The sequence below is a fragment of the Nannospalax galili genome, unplaced genomic scaffold (assembly GCF_000622305.1).
Source record: "Nannospalax galili isolate Female #2095 unplaced genomic scaffold, S.galili_v1.0 scaffold1008, whole genome shotgun sequence".
NCBI classification, from domain to species: Eukaryota; Metazoa; Chordata; class Mammalia; order Rodentia; family Spalacidae; genus Nannospalax; species Nannospalax galili.
Genome location: NW_008357044.1, coordinates 77,064 through 82,626, shown reverse-complemented (window position 1 = coordinate 82,626; position 5,563 = coordinate 77,064). Strand labels below are relative to the sequence as shown.

The 5,563-nt window shown below is 45.2% G+C and overlaps 1 pseudogene across 1 annotated transcript; it reads left to right on the top strand.

Annotated features, from left to right (window-relative positions):
- Window positions 1–3,672: 3,672 nt before the first annotated feature.
- On the top strand, window positions 3,673–5,206 carry LOC103751533 (annotated as a pseudogene). The gene has a single exon (XR_608026.2). The product of XR_608026.2 is annotated as a leucine-rich repeat-containing protein 41 pseudogene (transcript).
- Window positions 5,207–5,563: the final 357 nt, after the last annotated feature.

Below are 5,563 nucleotides of genomic sequence, written 5' to 3'. Positions count from 1 at the left end.
TGGCAGTTTTAAAACTTGTCTTTCTGTGGTCTTTCTCAACAGCACAGTGCTTTGTGGCAGAAATAGCTTGTGAGGAGTACTCTAAACTGGTGGCTTGTGGCAGGGGCAGCTTGTGATGAGTCTTAGAGCAGCAGGTAGTTCGTGACAGGAGCTACAACTCTATTTTGCTCTTTTCCAGGTTCCATGAGTTTACAATAGATGTCAGAAATAAAACAACACACTACAAAACTTACAAAATTAGGTTACTGATATCAGTTATAAATTATTTTTGCCTTGTTTGTCTCACTTTAAATGGTATGTTTGTGTCTCCATGGTTAAAACTTAGGTGTATGTCCTCCCTCTCTTGTCGTTTTGTTTCTTGTATGTTACCTTGGACACCTGCTTGGTACATACGTATTTTTTTTTTTACCATATGTTCCCTCTTGCCCTCTTTGTTTTTGTTTTTACCTTTAGGTACGTCCTCCCTGATCCTCATTTGGGGGAGAGGGCATGTTTGTTTTTTCCGCAGAATGCTGACAATGCATGCTGGGTACCTAAATGCCTCGTCCACTTTGCAACATCTCCAGACTCTATGCCACCTGTGTTATCACTGCACCATCCATCATTCGTATCCTGTGTTCCCAGTTTTTTTGGAATGGGTTTTTGGACTCTGTTCGTGTTTCCTATGGACTGTTTCCACCGCCTGGCACCCACCGTTCTCCTCTCTTGACTTTGCCTGTGATGCTGTGCCCTTCTGTGCTGTACACTGTTTGTCCCCTTAGGGTCCTTTTGTTTGCTTGGAGGGGGACTTAGGCTCTGCCTAACCTCAACACAGAACACAGGTTGGGGTAAAAGTTACCAGCTTCATAAAAAGTCAGATTGATGATCTTACAGCAAAGCCAATTCAAATACATTATCTCAGGCTTGCACTTAAAGATTGAGAAGAGCCCTATGAGCCTGAAAGGCCACATGGCGACGTGCTTCAGTCATCCCCTTGAGAGCTGAACCGGATAGCCAAAGACGGGTAAGAGGAGATCTCACTGATAGCGACCTAAGGCAGGCTGGCAGCCAAAGCAGCTGTTTTTTTTGCCCATGACGGGTAAGCATCAGAAGAGGATCTCCCAACCTAAGGCAGGCATGGTTCCCTAAGGGATTGTTTTGGCTCATTTTCCCTCTTTATTAAAATATAAAAGAAACAGAGATCTGTGGAGAGCCGTAGGCCCCTACCCGAGATAATAGCAAGACCTGATTCCTGGCAAAGCTTTTCTTCAGACATCAAGGCTGATCTGGTTTGAGATTAACCAGATGGCCATTCTTGAAAGCCTCACAAAAACATGTTCTTCTCACTCGGGCACTTACCGCTTAAGAGACTCCCTCATTTCTCATAGAACTGCCTAAAAAAAAAAACTTTTTGGATTACTTTGTAATCATACAGGTGTAACCTTATAATTGATTTGTGGCTTACTATAGAATTGTGATGTTACTATGGTGTTCTGTTAATAGAATTGCTCTGTCTCAATAGATTTATCCCTTGCCAGCTTTAACCTCACAGCACCTCCCTCTCAGAAGTAATATTACAGAATATAAGGGGGCTAGATCTGCTTTTCCTCAAGAAAAAAGACTCTGTGCAACCCTAAAAAAATGTTGTTTCTATGCTGACAGCTCAGGGGTTATTAGAGATCCTATGACTAAACTCTGCCAGAGATTAGATAGAAGACAAAATAACGTGAATCCAAACAGGGATGGTTTAAAGACTGGTTTAATAAAAGCCCCTGGTTAACTACCTTAGTATCCACCCTAATAGGTCCCCTAGTAATTCTTCTCCTTCTTTTAACTTTTGGACTATGCATCCTCAACAGACTGCTACAATTAATCAGGCATCACATTGTAGCATTGATATGACATATTGGAGCATTTTGTTGGCACATTGAGCATTGTAATGACATTTTGGAGCATTGTGGTGGCACATTGGAATATTGTGATGTCACATTGAAGGACCCTAATTCAGTCCCCCTAGGCTAAAGACAAGAAAATAAGTCCTCCAGGCCAAAAAACTGTATGAAGAAATAAAAATAAAAAATAGTTCTGAATGATAAGAACAAGCTGAGCTGACCATTTTCATGCTCCTTGCCCAAAGCTGGAAATCATCCCAGAAATCCCCCCCCTACCTCTGCTTGGCACATAGCCACCGCTTGTGACGTTACTGCCACTTTCTCTCTAGTTTGTGGTCTTTGTCTTTAAAAGAAGCCTGTGAACTGGGCTCTGGGCTTCTGCCCTCCGAGTGAGGCAGGGGTCCGTTTTGCAAAATGTAATAAATCCTCATGCTTGTTGCATCTTCTGGTCTGAGGACTGAGTTATTGGGGAGCGGCCTCCTATGGACGTTGGGTACCCCAAACTGGGGTTCCAACAAATGTAGTCAGATTTACACTTCAGTTTCTCAGTGTCTTTAAGTGTTTCATTTTGTTACTTTTTATTTGTTTGAACTTGTATGATGCCTTAGGTAAAATACCATTTATAAGAAGTCATATATATTTGACCTAGAAAACTGAGTTGTATAGCCAAAACAATCTTACGATTTAAGTTTTGGGAGAATACAGCCTGGGCTTCCCTTTAGTTCTTACATGGAAAAAGTCTAGTTACTGCCCTAAATGAGGTGACAGTACATACACCAAGAATGGAAAATTGTTCTGTGTTCAAAATATTCAGTAAATAAACACATAATTTGGGGTGTCTAAATATTTGCTTTAGAAAATAAGAAAGACTGAAAATAAACATTACACAGCTTCAGATGAAGAAGAGAGTGGAGAAGGTCCTCCGAAATCAGCTCTGCTTCACACGTGGGGAAATCAAGGCAGAAGAAATGAAGGGCTTGTTCGGGATTTTCATGGAGGAGTCTGTGGCAGAGCTGGATTCCAATCCTGAAAGGCCTTGTGTTAATTTTACTTACAAATGTATTTTGCTGGGGCTAGAGAAATGGCTCAGTGGTTAAGAGTACTGACTGCTCTTGGAGAGGACCCAGGTTCGAGTCCCAGCACCCACATGGTGGCTATGAACCATCCTTAACTCCAGTTCCAGGGGAATCTGAAGCCCTCTCCGACCTCTGTGGCATTGCATTACATGCATGCATCCACATTCATACGGGCAATACACTCATACACATAAAATAAAAATAATAGATAAAAAAGAGCCGGGTGTAGTGGCGCATGCCTTTAATCCCAGCACTTAGGAGGTAGAGGCAGGTGGATCTCTGTGAGCTCAAGGCCAGCCTGGTCTACCTAGCAAGTTCTAGGTCATCTGGGGCTACAGGGAGACCTTGTCTCAAAAAGACCAAAAAAAAATTTTTTTTAATTTAAAAAACGTGGACAGAACACCTGAGGTTGTCCTCTGGCCTTCACATATGCACACGAGTGCCCATACACACTTGTGCGTGCACCATCAAATAAGCACTATACATTCACCCTACAGAAACAAAGGCTACGATGATGTAAAATGCCCCTTCATCTGCTTTTGTGCCTTGGTTTTCTTGTCTGTAAAATGGGGCTGCTGGTAATACATACCTCAAAGATGTGAGCACTAAGTGAATTTGTATAAATTACACTGGTGCCTGATTCAGTGAGTACTCAGAAAAATGTTCTAGTTGAAGAAAATTGGGATAGCACTTTAATATCTGGCATGTTCTCTGCTTTCAGAGTGTGACCTGTTGGAGAGCCAAATTTATGGAGGCCTTTTTTTCCCATGTTCTGCGTGGGACCATCGATGTGTCTTCTGACAGCCGTCTTTGTGACCAGCGTTTCTCACCTCTCTTGCACAGCTCCCGTCATGTCCGGCAGCTCACCATCTGCAACATGTTGCAGGGAGCAACTGAGCTGGTGGCTGAGCCCAACCGCAGGGTTTTGGAGACCCTGGCCAGTTCTCTGCACACCCTCAAGTTCCGCCACCTGCTGTTCTCTGATGTGGCAGCTCAGCAGTCACTTCGACAGCTATTGCATCAGCTCATTCACCATGGGGCTGTTAGCCAAGTGTCGCTGTACTCCTGGCCTGTGCCTGAGTCAGCCCTTTTCATCCTTATCCTCACCATGAGTGCTGGCTTTTGGCAGCCAGGCCCTGGTAACCTGCCTTGCCGCCTCTGTGGAGAGGCCTCCCGAGGCCGGGCTCCAGCCCGCGATGAAGGCTCGCTATTGCTTGGCTCACGCCGGCCTCGGAGGGATGCAGCAGAGAGATGTGCTGCAGCGCTGATGGCCACTCGGCGGAAGAATGAAGTCAAGCAGGTGCCTAGAGCTGCACCTGCCACTCGTGTAACACGCCGCAGCACACAGGAGAGCCTGGCACCAGGCGGAACAGACCCCCAGAGGGAGCTGCACCCTCCAGCCACCTCTTATGAGGCTTCTGGTACCAAGCAGTCACTCTCTGCTCCAGCTGCCACCTCCTCTGCCTCCTCTTCCACATCCTCATCCAAACGGGCTCCAGCTAGCTCAGCCTCACAGCCTAAGCCCTTAAAGCGTTTCAAAAGAGCTGCAGGGAGAAAGGGTGCCCGCACCCGTCAGGGGTCTGGGGCAGAGTCTGAAGACCTCTATGACTTTGTTTTTATTGTGGCTGGTGAAAAGGAAGATGGTGAAGAGATGGAGATTGGGGAAGTAGCTTGTGGAGCTTTGGATGGATCAGATCCCAGCTGTTTGGGGCTTCCAGCACTGGAGGCCTCCCAACGATTCCGTAGCATTTCCACCTTGGAGCTGTTCACAGTTCCTCTCTCCACAGAGGCAGCTCTAACACTGTGCCACCTGCTGAGCTCCTGGGTGTCTCTGGAGAGCCTCACACTCTCCTACAATGGTGAGCACCTAAAGGGACAGGGCTGGGCTTGGATCTCTCAGCAGCAATGTGCCTGATCCAGAAAGGGGTTATAGGGGAAACAAGAGGTATAATCAGGAAGCCGGGAGGGTGGTCCTTTGTTTCTCATGGAGGCAAAAAAACACTGCTACACTGTCAGAATTGCAAGAGAGGAAAATGAGGTCTATAGTCTTGATTAACTGTGAAAGCAGGGTTTCTAGAGAGGCTAAGGAGTCAGCTAGATAAAAGAGGCAATCCAGACCTATCCAGGGCTCCAGGATTGTATCACACCAGTCACATCAAAACAACTGTCCAAACAAGGTATAAGTAAAATTTTGTTTACCAGACCAACAACCTGTAAGACAGACAGTCTTCTGTCCTTTAAGACTTGATTGTGCCCAGTTAGCCAAACTTCAGATCTGGCTAAAACAATCCACCTAAGTTGCTAAGCACTGCCAAAGAAAAATCACACAGATGTGCAAATAGTCCCCACTACACAATCATGGTAGGTCATCAACCTCTTAAGACTCTTCATTGCATCCACAGAATCAGTTCCCATTTCCATCTGCCAGTTCCAAATTTTACTTACATGACTTCACCCCCAACCTCACAAAGAAAACTGAAGTCATACATGAACTCCTTCAACCAACTTATAAATTACTTCTGAATTCATCATTTTCTCTACCACAATGAAAGACAACCTTATCTAAAGCCAGTTATTTCTCTTGCTCTGGATCCATGCTTGCTTTCTAGGAAAGCT